Source organism: Protopterus annectens, chromosome 4.part0, assembly GCF_019279795.1.
Source record: "Protopterus annectens isolate FY-2018-M chromosome 4.part0, PAN1.0, whole genome shotgun sequence".
NCBI classification, from domain to species: domain Eukaryota; kingdom Metazoa; phylum Chordata; order Ceratodontiformes; family Protopteridae; genus Protopterus; species Protopterus annectens.
This window is the reverse complement of record NC_056733.1, coordinates 1,650,748,220-1,650,775,181: the sequence shown is the minus strand read 5'-3', so window position 1 is coordinate 1,650,775,181 and position 26,962 is coordinate 1,650,748,220.

Here is a 26,962-nt window from a genome sequence, read left to right as displayed (position 1 = left end):
ACCTTAGGGTTAGGGCTTGGGTTACAGATAGTGGATACCTAGTAGGGCTATCCACTATCCTTAACCCAAGCCCTTTAGTAGACCCATATATATATATATATATATATATATATATATATATATATATATATATAGATATATATATTTGTTTTTAAGGACAATCTTCTTTAAGAACAGCCTTTGCGTCTGGTCACACATACCTTTTGCATCTGTAATTGTGCCATCATTGCACAGACATGCTCCTTTCCACATTCAACGAGCATGGCATTTAGGTTCATAGGTTCATAGGTAGGTACTAGGCTATTGGCCCTAGGGCCTATATAAGCCTAGCCAAAGGTACCCTGGCTTTTGCCACCCAAGAAAATTATCTTCCTGTGCCACTGTCGAGCAGAGCCACAGAAGTGATCCACGGGGTGAATTTCCTATCTCCCATCCAATCATCAAGATTTTTCTTGAACAGTGCTAATGAGGAGCTTTGTTTGATATAGATAGGTAGTTTGTTCCAGAGTATGGAAAGTCTCTGGGACAGGAATCTATCCCTCCAGCATGTTCTGTTTATTGTGGTGACGAGGTTTAGGTCCCTAGAGCATGTAGCTCGTAGGGATTGAGATTTCTTTAAGTGGAGCATGTCTAAAAGCTCTGGGTTTGACATAGCTTTGTGTGTTAGGCAGAGATTGCCTCTGAGTAGGCGATATGCAACGGAGTAAAGCTGCAGTTTTTTGAGACGGTCTGCATAGGGCATCTCTTTGAGGCTGGTAATCCTCTTTGTGAGGTATTTCTGTGGCCTTTCCAGTTGTTGTAGATGTCTTGTGAGGTACATACCAAAAGGGGCATTGTACTTTATAATGGGTCTAATGAGTGACGAGTAGAGGGGAACAATGACCTCTTTTTTCCTGGATGAGAAACCTTTTGTGATGAGGTGTGCCACATAGAAGGATTTCCTGACTACTGTGGCGATGTGATTATCAAAGGAGAGACTACTGTCCACCTGTGTCCCAAGGTCTCTTATCACACTTTCGGTGTTAAGTAGACTACCACCTATGTGGTAGTTCATTTAAATACAAAAAAGACATTCCTTGAGCTGCTCAGGTGTGCTGCAGACAAAACAGACAAGTAAGGTAAGTGGATGTTTGTGAAATGCCTTAGGGAGAGGAGGTAGTTAGCTAATTTGCTCAGACTCAAACCCTGTAGCTTAGTTACAGGAAACAAGAGCTTGAATCCACTACACCAAACGCCAAGTTGCTTAAAAATTAAGCTTCATGTGCATTTTTCAAGGAAGTGAGTTTTGGGTGCATTTTTCAAGGAATTGTGAGTTTTGAGAGAAGAAAAGTTTACTGCTGTTCATGCTAAGTCTATTTACAATGTGCAACTGTTTTGTTTAGCACATGCTATCACTATTGTGCTATAAGGCTTAAAAATTTTATTAGTAGCACAACAAGTAGCATTTTTGCTTTTGATACAGAAGGCTGTGGGTTCTACTACCACAGCATGTAGATAGATTGCTGATACTGTATTGTATTTTAAGGGGTGTGGTGCTGCAATCCTGAGTATGTGCTCCTTTGGATGGGATGCCTAGTAACTATGAACCTGTTTTCAGTTTGCCATCCATCCACTAATGCAATATTACCAGCTTACCATTTTGTTAATGTAACATAGGCAATTTATTCTTCAAGGGCAGCAGGCACTGAATTTGTAGATGAAACCCTGAAATACAAAGTAATTTGCTAGCAGAACCCCTTTCAGAACTCTTTAATGTGGTTTTATCCAGATGGCTTTATCTTCTGCAGAGATTGTGCATATTGGCTGATATTGCTGTATTGTAATGACAGAAGTTTGACAGGTTTTTTATTGTTGAAATATTCTGAATTGGGCAGGTTTGTCATTATTAGTTCATACATTTTGTTTTAATTGCTTACTGGAAAAATGTTCAAAACTACAAGTTTAAAACTCACTCTAACAAGTGGAGTTGTCTTTACCAAAGAAAGTAATTTAATACTTTCTCTCCCTGAGTTTCATTCCCTCAAGGGAACAAGAAACTCTCCAACCTGCCTTTCCTGTATTAGGAATTTGGAACTTGCCCTGTATGAAGACCAAGACTCTTATACTTTCCTAAAACCTAGGGGGCTAAGAATAGAGCCATACCTCTCCCTGAGCTTCATTCCCTCAAGGGAACAAGAAAGTATGTCTGCAAGAATATTGTGTGTAATTAATAGACTTGTTTAAATTAATAACAAAGTAAATTTCAGGTTTAAAGTACACTCCCTAGCCAGGGCAGCCAGGAGTCAAAAGCCATCTCCAGTATCTCCTATACCTATCTTTCCTGCTGTCTCACTCTATCCTTCTACCTTACAGTGTATATCTCTTACCCTACCCTCCCTACCATCTCTCCCCAAACTTACCTTAGCAGTCAGCACTCCACTGATTGTTCTCCTAGGGTTTAGTCCTTCACTGGCTCGGACCCTATGTCCTATCCAACTATCCCTCTCTCCACATTCTGCCCAGCTAGGTCTGTCTTCCCCATTCTTACCTCTTTCTGCACTCCACCCCACCCCACCCCCCTTTCTCTTGCCAAGACTGCACTCGATACCAGAAACAGGATAGGTATTATTCCCATCCAGCATACCCTATCTGAGCATAGTACCAGTCACTTCCTGCCTGAACCTTCCCTCACCTACTAATCCCCTCCTCCATCATACCTTACTTCCTCACCTACCTCATAAATAACCCTAGCCCCATGTGTCATCATCTTTATTTCATGGACTAACTCTCGGCTGCTGTCTGTCCCTGGCCCCTGGTGTCCAAACCTGAGTAAGTACTGAATATTGCAATATACTGTTTAGATACCTGTATGGTACCTACAAATTTGTTGGTAAAAGTCACTTTATTGCTAAACACTATACTTATATGACTAATAGTGTGCAAGACTTACTATTACCCTTAACGGCAACTTGTGTACTGTATGTAGCACGTGGAACAGATAAGCATTACTGTATACACTTGAGGGTAGTTCCGCTGCCACTTTAGAGTGTAATGGGCTGGCTTTAATAGATATTGCCTTCAGATTATCGTAGCATTTCTGTTTTTTTAGTTTGCGTACACTTGTTACATTGTAGGACACAGACTAAAGATGCTGTCCTACTTATACAGAAGACGCCTTGAATCATCAGCGTTTCTGTAATGTAGATCACTAAATGTAGAATTTAGTAAAACAACTGTTCTCTCTGCAACTGAAATGCCTCTTAAGGTAGTGTGCTGGTAATTGTAGAATGCACACGCTTTGAACAGTTGCTATTATATGTTCTATTGCATCTGTTCTCTCTAATACAGAAAGCACCATGTTAGAATTAGCGTTTCTGCTCTGTAGAAGGTGTATGTGCTGATTATTGCACATACACTTCATATTAGCTACATTATAGTGCATACTGTGATAATATAGATGGTAACAATCTGTTCTATCTTAAACTGAGTGTGCCGTATCTAAACAGCATGCTTGTTATTGTAGAATGTATACACGCTGAGTACTGTTAAAGTACAGTTTACATTAGTTATAGTGGTCCCTTTACACAGTAAAAGCTGCGGTGGAATACTGTTTTTTTTTTTGGTAGAATGGCTCCATGCACGTGAAATCTGATGAAATGAACCCAATAATGATTGTGAGAGTCCCATAGATACCTAATTTGTTATCAGATTTTACATAGTTCATGCCAGGGCAGCTTAGTGCCTTTGTTGCCTAATTTTACACTATTTGCCTTTGTGTAGCAACACTGTTTATGTTTATATTTTACATAAGCATACACTAGCTTTAACTAGTGTTTCGGTACCCTGGTCTCCACACATGTCGCCTATGCTACAGTCAAGCTATAGTAGTTGTTTAAGACCCAAGTCCAATACTGTAGGGCTAAATACTGTACCTGTTAAAAAGCTTTAATGTAGTGTTGCATTTTATTGAACTGTATAGCTGTGAATGTACTGAATCTATCTGAACCTTGCAAGTATTGCTAAACTGGAGATCTACATCTGCCTAGCATTCTGGACTTTATTAGCTATTTAAAACAATCAGAAAAGTAACCACTTGTACCTGGCTAATTGGGTATATGCATCCATTATCTTTTAAGCTGTTATTAACTGAGTAAGTGTGACCAACTGTCTGTTTTCTTTACCAATTTGTTTTCTGCTCTCCTTTATGTACCCAGCTCTCCAACCTGCCTGTCCTGTATTAGGAATTTGGAACTTGCCCTATCTGAAGACCAAGACTCTTATACTTTCCTAAAACCTAGGGGGCTAAGAATAGAGCCAAACCTCTCCCTGAGCTTCATTCCCTCAAGGGAACATGAAAGTATGTCTACAAGAATATTGTATGTAATTAATAGACTTGTTTAAATTAATAACAAAGTAAATTGCAGGTTTAAAGTACACTCCCTAGCCAGGGCAGCCAGGAGTCAAAAGCCATCTCTTCTCCCAACTACCATACCCTCCCCTTTTATAGCCTCTGTATATATTTCTCCTGTTTTTTTCCTCCCTTCTCTTCTAGAGCTGCTAGCCCCTATGAGTAGCCACAATTGCAACACATCCTATTGACCACTAGGTGGCACCCTTTCCCAAGACTAATCTTGAACACATATCTTACTATCTTATAGGTTCATAGGTTCATAGGTAGATACTAGGCTATCTGCCCGAGGGCATTTATAAGCCTAGCCAGAGTGTGTCAGCTTTCGCCACCCCATCGATTAATTAACTGAGCCTCTGTCAAGAAGAGCCAATGAAGTGATCCCAGGGGTGTATTTTCTGTTACCCATCCGCTCGTCAAGGTTTCTCTTAAAGAGTGTTAGTGAGGGGCTCTGCCTAATGTAGTTAGGAATTTTGTTCCAAAGCATGGGGAGTCTCTGTGACAGGAATCTATCCCTCCAGCATGTTCTATTTATTGTTGTGGCGAGGTTTAGCTCACTAGAGAGAGTGGCTCGCAGTGACTTGGATTTCTTTAGGTGGAGCATGTCCATCAATTCTGAGTTGGACATGGCTTTGTAAGTCAGGCAGAGATCACCTCTGAGTAAGCAATATGCCACTGAGTACAGCTGGAGTGATCTTAATATTTAACTCTCAGGCATCCAGTATCTCCTATACCTATCATCATGTTGTCCCATTCTATCCTTCTACCTTACACTGTATATCTCTCACCCTACCCTCCCAACCATCTCTCCCCGAACTTACCTTAGCAGTCAGCACTCCACTGTTCTCCTAGAGTTTAGCCCTTCACCGGCTCTACGCACTCCGTTTGCCCTAAGGGCTCACTCCGCTCCCCTACCCTGCCCCCAATTCCCATCCACTCCCAGCACCTCTACATATATCCTCCCTAACCACACCCCATCTACACAATCACTCACATGTTCCACCTCCTTAAAGTGATATAACCCACTTCAATTGTTTTTCAGACAGACCACATTTAGAACTTATCCTATAGACTATCCTATACCTACTACCTCATTATGCTACCTGCATCTAGCTCACCACTCCCAAAGGTCCTTCTTTTAATTTTACTCCTATCTTTCCTTTTTATACCTTATCTACTTACATTCTATGAATACCTATACACCCAGCACAACAAACTACATACCAGCTAAATATCATAGACTGACTCACATTAAATTCTATAGTCCAAGAGCTAGGAAATTCCACAACCTAATATGCAGACTCCTAAAACTTACAATGAGAGTACAAGTTCACCCCTTAATAGATGGTGATATCTACCCAAACCCTGGACCAAACTCTACCACAACTTCAGAGCCCCACACCTCAATGCCTGCTAACGCACAATTGCTCACCAGACCCTCTAACTCACTCTTGATAGCTCATCTCAGTATTCAGAGCATAAATAATAAAGTTGCCCATCTACATGTGCTCAGGGATGCACATTCATTTGACATTCTATGTCTTACTGAAACATGGCTCAAAAATGCTACACAAGATAATGAGATTATTCCACTTGGATATAATATCTTGAGGCTAGAACGTAAAGCTAAAAAGGGTGGGGGAGTAGCCATTCTATATAAATCTTGATTACAGATGACCCCTATAGATTCTAAACCTCCACTAACAAGTAAGGCTGAAATCCTTAGTACCAAATTGCAACTTAATAAACATAAATCCATCTACATCATCTGTGTTTATCTTCCCCCAGGTAACAACTCTAACACCCTAGAGGATATCCTTAGTTGGCTATCTAATACCTACCCACAAGAGGCCATAGTTCTTGGTGACTTTAATATCAACTGGAAGAGCTGTACTGCTGCACAGCCACCTACTCATATTAACCTATATGGTTTTACTCAAACCATTACATCCCCTACAAGGACCAATAAACTTAATGACAAGGAAAGCACCTTAGATTGGATTCTCATAAACAGTCACCACCAAACCTACAAAGTAGGAACCCTCCCCGAAGATATAAGCGACCATTCACTGACCATCATAATCAGATATGAGTGACATTCCAAACCCAATGACGTATAGAACAATAAGGACCAACAAGAAATTTAACCCTGACAGCTTTCAAAAAGAGCTTTTGGCATGTGATTGGTCACCCCTGAAAAACCTACCTCTAGAGGAAGCTGTAAAATACTTTAATTCAAAATTCCTAGTGATTTTAGACTACCACGCTCCAACACAAACAATCAGAGCCAAGATTAAACCAGCCCCATGCCTCTCAAAAGCTACCAAACAAAAAATCCTCCTTAGAAACAAACTGTGGGCTAACTGGTGGTCTACTAAAAATCCTTCAGATCAATTAAAGTTTAGACATCTAAGAAATGAAACAAAAAAGCCATATTATTAGACAAATTAAATATTTACTTTGAGCTCCAACAAACCCACCAAAATAAACCACAAAAATTCTGGTCTGGTATCAATAAACTCTTACACCCAGGTCATTCAATCACACCCACCCCTTTAGGCTCTGATCACAACAGTCCCAAGCAAATAGCCAATAACTTTAACACTTTTTTCACAGAGACCATTCAATCTCTTGCCAATTAACTATCCCCTGACACATTATCATTAGCCACCTCCATCACTAATGCACCCCCATCATTTCACTTTCAACCTGCTCCTGCATCCCTTGTCTGTACCCTTATACAAAATCTTAAACCTACCACCCTCTCTGCAGACCTACTACCTGCAGAATACCTTCAAAAAGCTGCTAAAGCCATAGCCTACCCAATTTCCATCCTGATTAATAGAACTATTACTGAAGGAACTATACCATCAAGTCTGGATAGTTTCACATCTTATCCCCTTGCATAAGGGTGGCAACTCCAACGAATTATCCAACTATAGACCTATAGCCATATTATCTCCACTGGCAAAGATCATGGACAAATGCATTCATAAACAGCTATTAAACCACCTAATAGAAAACAACCTTCTAACCAACTGCCAACATGGTTTTACGCCATTTCATAGTACCACCTCTGCTCTCTTATCTTTTTCTGACTGTATTAATAAGAATCGCAAATATGACACTCTCTCCTCAGCCCTCTTCATTGATCTATCAAAAGCCTTCGATATGGTTAACCACCACTTTCTCATAAATATACTCAAAAACCTGTCTCTAGACACACTGGCTATTCAATGGTTATAATCATACCTAGTCAACAGACAGCAGGCTGTCCTATGGGAGAACAACTTATGCTTCCATTTGCCCTTGGTGTCCCTCAGGGCTCCATATTAGGCCCTGCTATTTTCTATTTTTATAAATGACCTAACTACTGTTATACCTTAAGAGTCTTGCATACAGTACGTGGGTGATTCCACGTTAATATGGTCTGCCACCTCACCATCTGACCTACAGTCCCTAACGCAAAATATGTTTAACACAGTCGAGAAATGGCTTCTACATCGATGCCTCATCCTGAATCCAAAAAAAAACAAAACTGTTATTATTTACTCCCACCCGTAGGAGCCACCCACTTAATTGCATGGTGATATCTAGTAATGGCACTATTATATCTCCTGATTCTACTACTAAGCTTCTTGGAGTACTAATTGACAACAACCTCACCTTTGATTCCCATATTAACAGTATTATAACAACATTCAACAAAAAATTAGGATCCCTATACATGATTAAACCCTTTTTGACCCCACTAGCCAGGACCACCATTGCTCATACCCACTTAATCTCTACCCTTCTCTGTGCTTCAACTATATATATGAAACTATGTAAAAACAACCTGAACAAGCTAGCAATCTCCTACTACAATATTTCCAGATTTGCAACTGGGTCTCCCTTCAGAACTCATCATTGCAATAATGTTAAGCAGCTAGGCTGGCTAGAACTCCCAAATCTAATACTATTTAACCAGTTAGCAGTTGCCCACAAGATCCTGTACCAACCTACTAACACACCAATACTTACTAACCTTATCACCCCCTATAACAACCTCAAGACCCTATGCTCATCTACCAGACTACTTGTACAAATAGGTAAGGCTAACAACTTGGCTGGTGACTCCTTGTTTGCCAATACTGAGGGTAAAACCTGGAACTCCCTCCCAAAAGACCTAACCGCCCTTACCTCAATAACACAATTTAAAAGCAAATTGAAACCATACCTTAAATAACAGTGGCTATGCCCTTGTTCTAACCCTGACTAACTTCCTCAATTTTCTTTGGGTACTAATCACCATACCTGTACATACTAGTTACTTTTCTGCTAACTACTAAGAGAGTGTATAAGCTGGCTACTTTTTCTGTTAACTACAAAGAGATTATTCACTTATACTTAAAATGTTATTACCTAAATATTTGAATGACTAACCATAGCTGATATGTACCATGAATCTGTTACGTACCATGTTACTGCTTACTGAAATGTAACACAATGTATTGAATGTGATAATTATCTTTAAATTTAGCTGTATTTGTAAATGTCACATAGGGTAAATAATAGTCTTTTTTTTGTTTTTTTGGAGCTTTTCTCCCCGGGCCTCTACTGAAAATGGACATATATCCAGTTGGACTAGCCCGGTCAACAAATGTAAAATAAAATAAAAAAAAATAAAGAACACATGAATGTTTGCATGGCCCTAAAAATGTGTGCAAGGGGCCTATGATTTTTAAACAGCCCGAAGCCAAACTTTATCTGCCACTTGTCAGCTGTATTTTCTTTGAATGTTGGTTTCAATGCTATTTCAATGAATGTGAGTTTCAAGGGCAGAGACATTTTAATGCTAAATCTGTTTTCATTTTGAGACTGTATTGCTTTATTTAGTAAAGTTCTATCAATGTTTGTGCTAGAAAATTTGAAATAAATGTTTTAAATGAAATCTAAATATCTGTAAGCATTGTAGAAGTAAAGCATTATGCACACTGAGAGGTTTGAACAGTGTTTATGTTAAACAGGGAGAAATAGCCAAGTAATGGGAAACTGGAATTACTGTGTATGGGACGATTGTAGTGGCTGTGTATGGGGCGGGCCTCATTCATTACTCTGCCTAGGGCCCATTTAACCATGATCCAGCTTTACCAGTGCTCACTGTGTTGTGTGTTATGACCATCCTGGCTTACCTCCACCTGGCAGAACAACAATTACATCGTAGCTTCAGACTGACAAAAATAATGTAATGGATCTAGATAAACTGTTTTGCCCATAAGTGGAATCAAGAGGAAAACATGGTATAGCCATTCCTCTGGTCATCGAAGTGTGTGAAGTGTTAAATCTCTTAGCTAAAGGAAGTTTCTGGCAACCTACAGGAGGCAAATTAGGGATACCGCAAACATCAGTTTCACTAATAATAATGCAGGTCCTCAACATTAATCATGCTGCTAATAAAGTTTTACCCCAGTCTACAGTGAATATAAAAAGTTTACACACCCCTGTTAAAATTCCAGGTTTATGTTATATAAAAAAGTGAGACCACAATAAATAATTTCTAAACTTTTACCACCTTTAATGTGACCTATATCCTGTACAATTCAATTGAAAAACAAATAAATATGTTAGGGGGAAAAATATAAAAAATAAAAAACATACAATATACTGGTTGCATAAGTGTGCACACCCTTAAACTAATACTTTGTTGTGTGTGCACACCCTTAAACTAATACTTTGTTGAAGCACCTTTTGATTTAATTACAGCGTTTAGTCTTCTTGGACAGGAGCCTATCAGCGTGGCACATCTTGACTTGGCAATATCTGCCCAGTCTTCCTTGCAAAAATGCTCCACAAGGGCATTTCTTGTGCACAGCCCTCTTCAGGCAAGCACTGGGTAGGGTGACATGTAAATGAATATTCAGAATAGTAGGAAGTAAGTTGGGAGATGAGCACTTCAGATTTAAATCAGGATGTAGCAAAATTGATGTAATGTTTCAATGAGACCGACAGTGGAGAAAAATCCAGAAATTAGAAAATAATTCAACTGATTATTACTAGACCTGGCGAAAGCATATGACAAGGTCCAGAAAAAGTTGATTTGAGCAGTCCTCTACATTGACAAAATTAGTGAAGGCTATGTACAAAACAAGGCCCTGATAGCAGAAGTGTGAACAATGCCCAGACTCACAGGGGCTTCCCAGTGGGAGTGGTTGTGCATCACAGTTCAGCTTTGAGCACACTGTTGTTTATACTGGAGGTGGACTATATTAACAAATAGGTGAGGAGGCATTTCAACCAGGGTGCTGTATGCAGATGATGTGGCATTACAAGCAGACTTTGAACTGGAAATTCAGCAAATGATAGGGAAATGGAATGCAAAACTAAAGACACATGAGGTGAACTGAGTACAGATAAGAGAGTTGCCATGACAGCAAATGGGGAAATCTGAAAAACTATACATTTAAGTAGAAAAGAAGATATTGGATAAGGTTGACAGCTTCAAATATCTAGGGGGGTGGTTGAGGGGAAGAGAAGTCTGAATGAAGAGGTCAAAGCCAGAATCAGAGGGGCTGCAGCTAACTGGCACAGAGTGTCTGGGGTAGTGTGTGAAAGAAGAATGCCAAGGAATCTGAAAAGTAAAGTATACAAAATAGTGGTGCCACCAAACTTGCTGCAAGTTACAGAAATAAGGACAGTGAAGGCAAAGCAGACGACGAGTTTAGAGGCAAAGAGAGATAGGTGGCAGGATGCACACTAGGACAGATGAAGAAATGACTTCAGAGTATAAACTAAAGTAGCCCAAATTGCAGAGAAGGCCAAAAATACAGACTGCAGTGGTCCTGATATATGCAGGGAAGTAGAAGATGATTTAGTGAAGCAGATTTGGGCAAAACAGGAACAGGGCAAGGGGAAACAAGGATATCCAGCAAAATGATGAATGGATGCATTGTGTGACTTAAGACCTGCAACAGTCAGGTATGACTGTCAAAATAGGTAGGAGAGTGGCAGTGGAGAGAGAGACATGCTGACAGTTGAAGCAGCACTTATGACTGTCAAAAAAAGGTAGGAGAGTGGCAGTGGAGAGAAATGTGGTGAGAGTTGAAGCAGCACTTCAACTCCATTTAAGAAAGGGGGAAAAGGGACATTGATGATAATGATATTCATGCCCTGTCCTAATTCAATATCATTTCCACTATCTGTCAGTCATATGAGCAGTAGTGCAGTCACATTACTAGTTATTTAGTTTATTTAGCATTTATTTACCAGGAAAGTCCAACTGGGACAGAGTCTGTTTTCAGCAGAGGCCCAGGGAGAAATGCTCCAGACACATGTCTTTGGAATGTGGGAGGAAACCAGAGTACCCAATGTATCCCCATGCAAATGCAGGGAGGGCATGCAAACTCCACACAAAAGGCACCCCAGTTGAGAATTGAACCAGAGAACCTCTTGCTGTGAGATGACAACACTAACCGCGGCACCACTAGATATGGAGTCATGTAATCACATAATGCAATATGTTTTCAAGCAGCAGTATTTCATACCATAATTAATTTTTATTTGACTAGATTTATTCCTCACTGATTTGGGACTTAATATAGGACTCCCACATTTTCTTTACCTTCTCTTGAAATCTAAAGGGTAACATCTTCAACAAATATGCATAGTCTAGCTATATGCAATGTTATTTCTTTATACATAATTTTTGTATCCATTCACAACCCTGTTTTCCCATTTTTGCACATGGGATTGGGGTGTCACTTCAACAGAGATAATCATCTAGAGCCAACGTTTACACTACTGATTGTCTAGTGTTGTCATGGTAGTTGTTCCACACTACACACATACACACACACACACACACACACACACACACACACACACACACACACACACACACACACAGACACACACACACACACTCACACTTAAGGCCAATGTAGAGTGTCCAGTCTACCTACTGCATGTCTTCAGAATGTGGGAGGAAAACAGAGCACCCAGAGGAAACTCATGCAGACTCTGAACAGAAGGCACTCCAGCTGAGAGTCAAACTGGGGAACCTCTTGCCTTGAAACGACAATGCTATGCTCTGTGCCACAAAATAATTTTTGTATGCTCTGGTGAAAAATATTTTCTCATAATCTGTCTTTATCCTTTTTAGGATCTTGTCTCCTACAATATACATTTTAATAATTTGTCAGAAATCCGACCCTTTCAAGAAGCAGAAGAAATCTGACACTGTATTGTATTGGACCTAAAACAAAGTTTCTTAATTATATGTGGTGTAGCTGAAACATTCATCTTCCTTGCAGATATGCTACTAACTAGAATAGATACATGGCAGCATATCGCAGGCACATTTATTAAGGGGTCAAAAGAATTCCATAATATTCCAGCATTTGAACAGTAACACTATAAATTACAAAAGTTGTTTGTCATTATCTGAAAATGTGCTTGGATTACTTGAATGTATTGCTCCAGGTTAAAAAGTAATGCTCTAAATTATTTTTTCTTCAAAAGTGAAGTGTAGAAGTCCTCAAGTCATGGTCCTGGTATCTCTTTTCATGTCATTTGCTAACAAAATGAATGGTATATAACATTTTGCAGTGGGGGTTGAGGGGTTGCCTCCCAGATGGGGGGTGCAGGGGTGTTCTTGACCCCAAAAAGAAGTTTAAAGGAGAAGTGAGAATTTTGAGATTCGTTTTTCTCCTGTGTTTTCGGTCTTTTTTGTTTTTTCAGCTTATCTGCACTCAAGTGCTGGCATTTCAGTATAGAACAAAATATAACTCTCACCAATTTACAGCGAGGATCACACAACTGTATGGTTCCTTATCACTTTATAATTATTGCCAATTGTAATACTGCTATCATTTATTGCTATCATTTACTAGGAATTGCCTAGGAGATGGGGTCTTTTATAAACCTATATTTTGAAGCAGACAATATATTAACTAAAATAGATTACCATTTACTAGAACAAGAATACATGAAAGAAATCATTCATGATATTCCTGATACAAAAGAAAAAATGTGATTCTGCCTGTTAAACCAAAGAGTGGAACTCCATTCCAGAAACAAGGAAAGAGATAAATTTCCTAACCTTTATAAAAAAGTTGCTAATTTGTTTCTATGAGAAACGTTTTTGTAATTTTACTTCATCCACTTCATTTGTCTACTTACTACACAAAGATGCTAATCTAGCAATATTAAATCTCCATTGTTTAAACTTGTCAAACCTACCTCCGTATATCACTTCATAGTTAAAGGCATCAACTCACCCCAGCATCTACAACTGTATCATATAACACAGCAAATTAGAGATATAAATAATTCCTAGAAATACCAATTGTAAGTATGGATTCCACTGTATTCCTGTGTCATTACATGGTTATATGCATTTAGCTACTAATTTCTAGGCCCCCTATAAGATTAGAATGTATATATTTTTATATATTTCCATATATTTATCTTACTGATATAACAACTACTACAGAATGGGATGTATTGCACTGACATGCATGAAATCAAAAGTTATAATTGTAATGTATCATAATATATGTTATTGATGATTATGACTACAAATACAGTTATAAAGAATTATATCATGCATACTATCAAATCTAAAGTTTATAATGTTTGAAAGAATGCACTTCTTGACAACCACACTATATAGCATTACCTGCTACAGGCTGACACAGGCAAACAACAGGTGTCGGAGCCATGGACTAAAACTAAATGCCAAAGAATGCATAATAGTATCATTTGGGAAGTCATCCGTCCCTGGTAACTATCATATTGACAACACACCCCTTAGAGTTGACCCAGTAGTCAGCGACTTAGAGACACACATAGATAGTAATCTGGCCTTTAATCATCATGTGTCTACAGTGGAGAGGAAATCATTCTATGTTGCGTGACTTATAATCAAAGGTATGGCATCTAAGTCCAAGGAAGTCACTGTTACACTGCATTCAGCAGTCATCAGACCTATTATTGAGTACAATGTCTCCTTTGGTATGTACCTAACCAGGCATATACAACAACTGGAATGTCCACCGAGGTTCCTCACTAAAAGAATACAGGGCGTAAGTAATATGTCCTATGCAGACTGCCTCAAGGCCCTATCCCTGTAGTCTGTCTCCTACAGGTTTTTGAGGGGAGATCTATGCCTGGTATACAGGGCATTGTCAGACTCCATTCTGATGGACCTCCTCTATATCCACAAAACAAACAGCACCAGAATTACCCGTTCTAAAGACTTAAACCTTGTCTGTGATATAAATAGGACCTGCTGGAGAGATAGTTATGTATCCCAGGGACTACCCCATTTGTGGAACAGACCCCCCATCCATGTAAAGCAGAGTTCCTCCCTAACCCAGTTCAAGTGCAACTTGGACAATTGGATGGGAAATAGGAAATTCATCCCTGGTTTGGCACCATGTCTCTAATGCACAGAGGTAACATGTAAATGGTTCATCTCCCAGGCCCATGCTTACACTTATCAAGGGAATGAGAACTTGTCAGAGATATGGGATGTATGGCTAGGCTTAAAAAGGCCCTTGTAGCCATTAGCCTAGTAAACACCTATGAACCTGTGAACCTCAGAGTTATCCCCAGAAGCACATGTTTTATGGCAGCAAAATGAACATATTAATAGATCTACTTGTGTCATCATTTTTAATAATCATTGTTCAACCTCACTCTGGAACACATTAGCAGATAATATTATGTACTGAACTTACTAGGCTGTTCCTCTCTCATAATCTAAAATGGAATAGTTCCATGTCCCTGAGTAATATTATTAAATGATCACATAATTGTCTGATTCATTCTGCTTCTGTGCACACCATGATGACTGATGGGTATCATTCACCTATGTGAATGAAAAAACATCATTATATTGCATCCATCTCCATATCCATACCATATTTCAGTAAGCCTTAGCCAAATGTGTGCTCGTATATAAAATGCTGCAGCCAGTCATCTATAAGAGCAATCCGATAAGTTAGACGCCTGTAGGAATAGAGATTCCTCTACATAATTCATTAAACTTCATTCACTACTGTCCTCATCTTTCTCTGAAGTACTTTTCTTCTTCAACATCATGCTTCGAGTAGGATGCCTGACAATGCTGTGAAGGTCTGTTTCTTTCATTTGTTCTCAGTCAGTTGTGCTCTCTCTCTCTCTTTCACAACAATCTCTATATATATTTCTCTTTCTGTCTCTCTCCTATCCTTTGCCTCTCTGTCACTCTGTTTACTGACAACTATAAATCAAAATACATCCCATTCTGGGATGATGATTCAGAGATCATTGTCTTCTGCGTTACAAGATTTGTGTTTGCATTTCATCTGGCAGTTTTACTGGGTTCTGCTCATAAATGAGTGAGACCATTTTTTTCTTCTCCATCACCACACAGCAGACCATCAGCTGCCAACAGCTTCTCTCCTCATTCACCAGGTCTACTGTATCTAACTTAGCCTCTCCAAGTTCAATCCAGCCCCAGGTAGAGGGCAAAGAAGAAATTGAGGACCCTGGTGCTATGTTATATTACTGGCAGGTAGTGTATTCTAACTCCCAGTATCTCCCCAAGGCAATCTTTGCAGGATTTATTTACTTATCTGCTGATTCAGTAGGTGCATGTATGCTTCTGCAAATGTACAACCTCTGACTAACTGGTAAACCTTTACGCAGCATGGAGCCTGGCAGACTCATAGTGATGTTTTATTGCAGTGAGCCAAGGCTGCCTCCCTCTTATAGGATGGGCTAGCCAACATTGGCCACTCACTACTACCCTCAAATATCCCTCTAATTCCCATGTCACTAGTCAAACCTTGGTCTTTTGCGTTGCACTAAGGGCTTAATCCCTCTACATCACTGAGCCATCTATGAATGAGTAAATTTTAAGCACACAATTCCTCTCCAAAACCAGTGTCACTTTTTTTTGTTTGCATCATACAAAATTCTAAAGCTATGGTATGAGAAATCTGTTGCAATGAATATTTTTGTTAGCTGACTTGATTAAAGGTAGGGTAAAAAAAATCAGGAAACAGAATCAAACTGAGCAGGTAAAAGCTCTTTCAATAACACATTCAAAAGACTGCTTGTTTGTAATATCTCACTTAGGATTCTTTATGGTAATAACGCTTATGAGCATACTGGCTTTAGGAAGCCTAGCCAATTTGTTCCCATAAACTCTCCTTTGACTGAGGCATTCTTACAGATATACAAAAGGTGACATTTATGAGTTCATAAGACAGAAACATCGTAGTATGTTTCGTAACCTTACTGGCATTCGGTTTAAGGCACTTTTTGAGCTGATTTCAAATGAGTTAGTTTACGTGCACCCTGCAGATAAAGGTGGTGCCATGGTGCTTATGGATACTACCAAATATCTTGAAAGTATCTATTTAATGCTAAGTGATGCTGATATTTACACTGAATGCCATAAATGTGACATTGCTAAGGTTATTCAGAATGTACATAATAATATTCATGAGCTGTTAATGGAAGGTGTAATAAGCAGAGATTTGTATGATTATTTTATGACTGTATTTCCTATTATTCCAATACTATATGGCCATCCTAAGATTCATATGTGTCTGAGTTACTCACCCATGAAACCCATTGTCTTGGACTATGGGTGGGTGACTGAACCTTTGCCAATCTATGTTGAAAAGCAGTTACTTCTTATACTGTACTTAGCACTTTTTGATGCAACTGTTTGATTGATCTTGCAGAAATAGTATGAATTATGTTATATTGGTTACCATGGATGTAGTATCCCTTTTTAACATAATTCCTAATGAGGTAGGAATGGACTTTGTTAGTGTGTTTTTGTCTAAGAACTCTAATTATTCCACAGGTCAGATATACTTGATACGTTCATTGTTTGACATTATACTTAGTAATAATGCCTTCATGTTTCATGACAGCTATTACAAAAAGAAGGTTGGGATACCCATGAGCACCATGTGTGCAAACAGTTAGGTGAACATGGTGCTTGCATACTGAGAGTCTCTATATGTTCTACACAGAAGTAACTTATTTTTCTGGTACAGTTCACATTATGTACATTTTGTGGATGATGTGTTCTTTGTATGGACTGGCTCAATAGAGACACTGAATTAGTATGTGGACTATTTACATCAGACCACTGATTTTTTAAAGTTCACAGTTAAACATTCCTGAACCTTGATAGATTTTCTTGATGTTTGTGTCTTCAATACCCCGATGGTTTTGATACTCAACTCTATAGTAAACTGTGCAAGAACGTTAACACACTGAACTACTAGACTATGGATCCTAAGTATGTAAAGTGTAATGTGCTGAAAGGGCAATTTTAAAGACATGCAAGACTGAATAGAAATGATGAGAATATGCTTTCCTTTTTTGATACCCTGAGTGAGGACTTTCACTCTAGGGGATACTCTGAACATGAGATAGGGATGGCATGTCATGAGGTTCTGTCATATAGAAATGATTTGGCTTGACCCTTTTTTTCTAACTATAGTGTTGACACTGTGGTAAGACAGAATAATAACAGAAATGATTTTAGAATGTGTGTTATCTATTCAAATGACATTCAACCTATCTGTGACATCATTAGGAAGCAGTGGCATATTTTGACTACTCATGCCAAATGCAGGGACTTCCTTGGTGAAGTTCCACACTTTTGCTATAGAAACAATAGTTCCATTAAGAAACGTCTTTGCTACAAACCTCTAGTTAGCAATCGACCTTGTATTTCAGTTAGGAAAGGGACACGTCCATGCAGATTATGTAACATGTGTAAGTACATTCAAACTGATGATACCTTTTTGAATCCTGTTACTGGACGTACTTTTAGATTCAACTTCTGTGCTGACTATACTTGTAGCAACCTGGTCTATTTCGCTGTTTGTGATCAATGTGGATGTTCCTATGTTGGTAAGATGAATTGAATGTTGAAGAATCAATCGTATCAGGGAACACTTATATGAAATAAGCAGATGTGACAGTAGGAATACTTTACATAAGCCTATTTGTAACACTGGTACTGAACACTCTTGAAAGGTTTAGGTTTGGAATTATTGAATGTAGGAGCCAGAGGAGGTGATTTTAAAACAAAAACAGAATGCTTAGAAGTTAAATGAATGTTAATTTTACAATCTGACAATGGGAAAGGATTAAATGAGCTTATACCTTTAAAACCCTTGCTGAGGTCACGTGACTTGACCAGGTGATTTTGAACTTTCTTGGTTGTATTTTAAAGTACTGTTTGTTAGTTTGTTTTTAGATCTGATGAAGCACTTTGATGTGAAAGTGCTCATCTGTTATACATTTTTTACTGTTTTTATTCTTTGGATTAAACAAGTGTTTTATACAGTGCTTTGTTAGCTGGTTCTTTTGTTTTACTTGGAATAAAAAGTCACTTAACAAGACTATGCATTCTAGTTTTTTTAAAGTCATTTCTAAATTGATTCTCTTGCTCACTGATTGAAGCAGTTCTCTTAGCTTGTGATCAGCAAGATATGTGGCAATGTGAGTTCCTCTTAGCCTCATGGATCTATATATTCAGTTTTACAAAGAATCTCATCTAATCTTTTTTATTGGACTTCCTTGTAATACTGAAGATGAAACACATAAGCTTCACAATAAAGCTCAGTGCCACTGCATTTTTAATGAGATGAGCCCTGGGATTCAGCAAGTGCCATGCAGGAATTTATTCCTGCATGGCAGGGACTGCTCCTGTACAGCACGGCAGCACGCCTTGTATATTCATGAAGGCGCGCTGCCTGTGCTGCTAAACTAACACATACGAGTGCAGAGGGTGTGTCTGAGAGCAGAGCTCTCACAATACACATGCCCCTCCACTCCAGAATTGCCTTTTGGCAATTAAAATGAGTGAAAATGCTCATAACACCCCCAAAACATCAGGATTTAAACATAACACCTCTCAATTGTACAGATTTTTGCAGAATGTCCACAGTTTTGTCTCATATTTTTGGTGTGTTCCTCCTAAAATCTGTACGTTACTGGAAAATAGCTGAAGATTGAAGTCATTTAAACAAAATGACAAACATCTGAGTTTAAAAGACTCCAACTCCCTTAGAAAATCCATGCTAATGCAAGACCTATTATCAATTGTCTAAGTTTGTAAGAGCAATATTTAAAATATGTCCCTCTATTTGCCGCCCAATCATTTTAGGGTTTGTCCAGAGTTTATGCTCCAAGAGGTTGAGAGGTATGCCCACCATGAAGCAGAAAGCTGATAAAATAACAGGTTTAGCATTAGCAGGGTCTATTCTGAAGGGTATAAATAAAATAATACAACAAAACATTTGTTTTATAAATGCAATAAAGTTTAAGCATAGCTGCACTGGTGTGCCTGTTGCTTAGCTATGCTTAGTCCAGGTTAAACAGCGCAAGAAATTAAATAGCAAGAGACATCCAACATAAGCAGCATTGCAATAGTGTAGTGGTTGGAGAGTATGCTTTGCAATCAGCCATTCCTATTTCGATCCCCACTGTAACGATTTCACATTTTAAATGTGACAACAGTACATAAGCAATTTTTTTTGTATTACCTACTAAATAACATATATTTGTTAACCGGAAAACTTTATTAGGTCCAGTTGTGAGGTGTCACTGTAATAAAGTTGTGAAATCCTCATATAAACACAAGTGTCCCATACAGTATAGTCACACATGAATAAATGTAATGAAAGCACAGTGGGGGATGTCAGGGACTGTAAACAATTTTATAATATGTAATGCATGATGAATCAATGCCATAGAGCAGATAGTCTATAAAATGAAAAATAAGCAGTACTAAGCATTGCACAGCTCTGCTTATCAGGTGTAAGCATTGTGTAAATAGGACTGCTAAGCAATGAGTAGCCCAGCTAAATGGATTTGCCCATTGGTAAACAGTGCTTACCCTGCCCCTTTAAGCAATGCCAACCTCAGCTAAGCAGGTTTGCCCATAGCTTAGCTTAGCTCAGCATATTCAAAACCAAACAATCACAGCAAAGGGTGGGAAATCAGATGTATTTAAACCCCACAGGTGTGAAAACAGCTCATAACTGGTTGCAGCTTCCCACTGTAGGCAACATCGCTGGAGTTGGAGATGGATTGTGCTTCTGAGTGCAGCATTGGGGCATCCAGGAGTTCAAGGTCATGGTAGGACTCCTGGTAAAAAAAAACATGATGAGAGACTGCTGCAGGGCCAGTACCAAGGTTCCCAATATAAAGCGGAAGCCTGGGAACATCTCACCCGGGACCTCACCAGCAGGTCAGGCACCACTATGCCAACTTGAAACAGAGGAAGAGGGAGCTCTTGGATCAGTGGATCCAAGAATCAAGGCAGAGGGGAAATGTCCCAGCAGTTTGTAAGTATTCATACCAGTAAATGTTTAATAATGAAAAGCCTGTATATATGATAGGTAGGTATGGCTAAATATTTCTCTTACAGATGCAGCTGAGTGGGCAGTGAATCAGGAAGCCCATACAAGTAGGCTGCAAAGGCTGCGTCGTGAGGCTGGTGAGTAACAATCCTGCTTGTAGTAGTCATACCAAATAAATACAAAAGTAGTAGAAAGTTAGCTGCCAGTATAAAAACTGTTTTGTGTATGGGCTGTACTGAATAAACAAGGCAATATGGCAGTAATAGTCCCATAAAGGTTGTATTTAAATAAAACTGTAACTGCCTGGCAATAAAGCTATAAATCCAGGGCTGGTTGTGTTTACTCTGGTAATGTATGGCATTTTTAGTGTTGCATTCTCTGAATAGTAACATATTAACCACTGTTACCCACACTCTGCTACATAATAAAAATGTCTAGGGATGTCTGTATAAGACTGTTGTAATTACAAGGTCAGATTGTACAACTGAGAGAGACTTAGAAAACAGTGAAGAGTTAGACAGCAATATCCAAATAGCACACTCTACAGTGACTTATATTGTTGTATTTTTAGAAGAAACAGCCATGGGGTGAATCCTGGGAGTGGTAGTAAGCTGTATGCATAATCATACCTCTCAGCTGTACACATCCTTTTAGAATGTGCAGATAATTGGATCATATTTTCTGCCTGTTGCCCTGTCTCCATGGCAAATCAGAGAGATGATCTCAGATTTATAGTCAACAGATAATGACATACATTTGATTTTCAGACCTCAAAACCTTCAGGAAATGTATATGAAAACAAATCCTGTCACTCTATCAGCCCTCCAAGTTTATGAGAGCAATATTCAAAATACGTCCCATTTCCACCCCCATGTTGTCAAGCTTTGACCAGAGTGTGTGCAATAAGAGATTGAGAGGAATGTGCATAATAACTCGGAATCCGGGAATATGTGTCGAAACAATCAGGTAGTGTTAACAAACATTCCCTCCACAGGTATACCAGCTAAGAGACGTAGAATTTAGGTATAATGAAGTTGAAGTATACACTTGTTTACAAACATACCACTGGCCAAACCAAGGCCATAGGGTAGTGTAATAATACCTGTACCTTAATGAGCAGAGCAATTAGCGTTAAAGTTATGAGAACTACAAGGATATATCAGTTGTTATTTGACACCCTCCCCCCACCATATCTGCAACAATAATCTAAATACACAAATCAATGGGTAGGTTTACATCAAACCTACTGTTGGGACATATGTCCAGTTGTTCAATAAATATTAAAATATAAGTCACACACAAAGCCAGTGTGCCAAACAGTCACAGCCCTTAAGGCTAAACAACACATCTGATACACTTGTAATAGATGACTCTATCGTCAAGCACACTGACGTCCCGCTCACCAGGCTGGACAAGGAGAAGGTCACGGTGAGCTGCCTGTCAGGCGCTAGGATCCGCCACATAACACAAGCACTCAGGTCACTCCAAGGCAAGTACAAATATGACTCAGTCATTGTCCATGCTGGTGTGAATGACCTGAGACGTACCTCCCTGGACTCCATGAAAAGAGACATAGAGGAGCTCTCTGAGCATGTAGCCCAGGCCAGTATGACCCTGACCTTGAGTAGCATCTTACCCTCACCAAGAATGATGCCACAGTATGAAGACGAGATGATCAATTTCAACAATTGGCTTAAGTATTGGTGTCATTCAAAGGGGATCCAATGGCTGTCAGCCTGGGATGACATGCTCGACAAACCACGATGCTTTGCTAGGGACAGCTTGCACCTGTCACCCCTGGGCTTTCGGATATTGGCAAAGACTCTTGGTTCCCCCATACTGCCTTTTTTAGGCAAGGCTCAAAAGACAAAGCCACCTCCATAGGTATCACAAGGGATAAGAAACTAAGAGTAATGCTACTCAATGCCAGAAGTCTAAACCTCAAGATGCATGCACTCGAAACTCTCCTTAGCATGGAGAACATCGATATCTGTGCAGTAACAGAAACCTGGTTCAAGGCTCCCGAGAGCACCCCAGCACTACCAGGTTATACCTCATACCATGCTTTTTGGCCCCAAAACTTGGACAGAACCACAAAAGGAGGGGAGTATCAATATTCGTCAAAGATACCCACACCTCCAGGTTGGTGGCACAGCACGAAGCATCAGAGACTATCCATGTGCAACTAACAGTGGGTAAAACTGCCTTCCAGTTTATAGCCTGCTACAGACCACCCTCCCAAACCCAGGAACCCCACTTGGCCTTCCTGAGAACACTGGAAAATATGAAAATCTATCCAAACACCATTTTATTGGGCGACTTCAACTACCCAAACATAGACTGGGAGCATTACTCTAGCTCCAACACCCTAGCCCAAAGGTTCCTAGAATTTATAAACTCAAATGCTATGGAACAATTTATTACCACTCCCACAAGAGGGGAAAACATACTGGACCTGATCATCACCAACATGGGGACTCTATGCTCCAGACCAGAAGTGTATCCCTCATTGGTAAGATCAGTCCATAAACTAATCTCACTGGATAGTCACATCCCGACCCCACCCCTGCCAAGAAAACCACAGTGAAAAACTTCTCTAAAGCAAATTTCACACTTCTCAAAACCAAGGTGGAATCCGTCAAAGCCCCGGGGCCTGTGGAAAATACAGCCCAGACCACAGAATCCTTTATAAATGCACTTTATGAACACCTTCAGGAATGCATGGATCATGCAATCCAAAATAAAACCAAGACCCAATCCTCCAAAGGCAGACGTCCTGTCTGGTGGACCCCAGCCATAAACAGACTATACAATAGAAGGAGGAAGCTACTACATGATAGAGCAAAATCCTAAAAAGGGAAGGCATCTCTGATCAGTATTAGCAAAAAACTACGGGCACTCATAAAATCGTCTAAGGCCAGCTTCGAGAGACAAATTGCACAAGACACTAAGGATAATCACAAGGCTTTCTTTAGTTGTGCTAGGAACCTGGGTGGGAATTCCCAGATATGCTCAGAATTAGTCCAAAATGACAAAAAATACACCAAACCCACAGACATTGCCAACATCGTAGCTGACAGGTTCAGTGCAAACTCCCCCCCCTCCCCACCAAAAGGGCACATATCTATCCCAGCAGAATGCTGCCCCCCTGACATCTCAGATGTTCAGGTAAGTGCCGCCCTCTCCAAAGCAAAAAACACAGCATCAATGGGACCAGACGGTGTTCCGGGCTGCGTCCTACATGAACTCCAAGAAGAGCTAAACCCAAACATAAAACTACTGTTCAATCTCAGCCTTACTACAGGATATGTACCCAAAGAGTGGCATACAGCAACCGTGGTCCCTCTCCACAAAGGTGGTGCCTCAACGGATCCTGGAAACTATCGCCCCATAAACCTGACTAGCTTGGTCTGCAAAGCTATGGAAAGGATCATCATGGACCTCATAAATAAAGATATTGGGGACCTACAGACACTGGATCCTACCCAGTTCGGCTTTGCTAAGGGCAGATCCTGCCTCTTAAACCTGGTCGATTTCTTTGAAACAGTCACCAAGGCCATTGACGAGGGGAAGGTGGTCCACACAGCCTACCTGGACCTCGCAAAAGCCTTCAATACAATACCCCACTCGGGCATTATAGATAAGTTCACCAGCTTAAATATAAACCCCTATGTCACTAGATGGGTTGCAAACTGGCTCAAGGACAGAACCCACATGGTTAGAATTGCTGGAGCCATGTCAGACTCCAAACCAGTTACAAGTGGCATCCCACAAGGCTCAGTCCTGGGACCTCTCTTGTTCGGTATATATTTCGGAGGTACAGGCCAACACAGAAGGACTGTGGCTGACCAAGTTCACAGATGACTGCAAACTGGGCGCCATAATCGACTCTCCAGCCGACACAAGCATCCTCCAAAAGGACCTCATAGAAACAGACAACTGGTGCCAGAGCCATGGCCTCAAGCTAAATGACAAAAAGTGTATAGTCATCCCCTTTGGCAAAAACAAAGTGCCCACAAATTACCACGTAGGTGGTAATCCATTAAGTACAGAAGAAGTAATTAGAGACCTGGGGACCCAAGTTGATAGCAATCTCTCATTTGACAACCACGTGGCCAAAGTGGTTAGAAAAACATTATATATAGCCCACCTAATCATGAAGGGATTCACATCTAGATCAGGGGAGGTCATCGTGCCTTTTTACTCATCCCTCATCAGGCCCATAAATGAGTACAATGCCCCTTTTGGGATGTACCTTACCAGACACCTGCAGCAACTGGAAAGACCCCAAAAGTACCTCACCAAGAGGATCAAAGGGCTCAAACAGATGCCATATGCTGCCTGGTTAAAGAAACTCCAGCTCTACTCAGTGGCATACCGCCTGCTCAGAGGCGATCTGTGCCTGACGTATAAAGCCATGTCCAACCCGGAATTAATGGACATGCTGCACCTCAGAAAATCCAATCCCATCGAGCTACGCGCTCGAGACTTGAACCTCAGCACTGAAATAAATAGGACATGCTGGAGGGACAGATTCATAACCCAGAGGCTCCCTTTACTCTGGAATAAAATCCCAGTCCAGGTTAGGCAGAGTCCCTCATTGACTCTCTTCAAGAGGAATCTTGATGAGTGGATGGGAGATCATAGGTTTACCCCGGGTATCACTTCTGTGTCACTGTTAGACAGAGGCACAGTATACTAACCTCAAAAAAAGGCATAGCATAATTAATTTAAAATGGGTGGCGAAAGCCAAACACACTCTGGCTAGGCTTATAAATGCCCTAGGGCAGATAGCCTAGTATGAACCTATGAACAGTCATAGGGGTTTATATTTAAGCTGGTGAGCTTATCTATAATGCCTGAGTGGGGTATTGTATCGAAGGCTTTTGCGAGGTCCAGGTAGGCTGTGTGGACCACCTTCCCTATCAATGGCCTTGGTGACTGTTTCAAAGAAATCGACCAGGTTTAAGAGGCAGGATCTGCCCTTAACAAAGCCAAACTGGGTAGGATCCAGTGTCTGTAGGTCCCCAATATCTTTATGAGGTTCATGATGATCCTTTCCATAGCTTTGCAGACCAAGCTAGTCAGGCTTATGGGACGATAGTTTCCAGGATCCGTTGAGGCACCACCTTTGTGGATGTTTGTTTATGGCTGGGGACCACCAGACAGGAAGTCTGCCTTTGGAGGATTGGGTCTTGGCTTTATTTGGGATTGCATGATCCATGCATTCCTGAAGGTGCTCATAGAATGCGTTTATAAAGGATTCTGCGGTTCATTATTTTCCACAGGCTCGGGGGCTTTGAAGGATTCCACCTCGGTTTTGAGGAGTGTTAAATTTGCTTTAGAGAAGTTTTTCACTGTGGTTTTCTGGGCAGGGGGTGGGGTCGGGATGTGAATATCCAGTGAGATTAGTTTATGGTCTGATCTTACCAATGAGGGATACACTTCTGGTCTGCAGCATAGAGTCCCCATGTTGGTGATGATCAAGTCCAGTATGTTTTCCCCTCTTGTGGGAGTGGTAACAAGTTGTTCCATAGCATTTGAGTTTATAAGTTCTAGGAACCTTTGGGCTAGGGTGTTGGAGCTAGAGTAATGCTCCCAGTCTATGTTTGGGTAGTTGAAGTCGCCCAATATAATTGTGTTTGGAGAGACCTTCATATTTTCCAGTGTTCTCAGGAAGGTCGAGTGGGGTTCCTGGGTTTGGGAGGGTGGTCTGTAGCAGGCTATAAACTGGAAGGCAGTTTTACCCACTGTTAGTTGCACATGGATAGTCTCTGATGCTTCGTGCTGTGCCACCAACTTGGAGGTGTGGGTATCTTTGATGAATATTGATACTCCCCTTTTGTGGTTGTCCAAGTTTTAAAGCATGGTATGAGGTATAACCTGGTAGTGCTGGGTTGCTCTCGGGAGCCTTGAACCAGGTTTCTGTTACTGCACAGATATCGATGTTCTCCATGCTAAGGAGAGTTTTGAGCGTGCATCTTGAGGTTTAGACTTCTGGCGTTGAGTAGCATTACTCTTAGTTTCTTATCCCTTGTGATACCTATGGATGTGGGTTTGTCTTTTGAGCCTTGCCTAAAAAAGGCAGTATGGGGAAACCAAGAGCCTTTGCCAATATCCGAAAGCCCAGGGTGACAGGTAAGCCGCCCTAGCGAAGCATCGGTTGTCGAGCATGTCATCCCAGGCTGACAGGCATTGATCCTTTGAA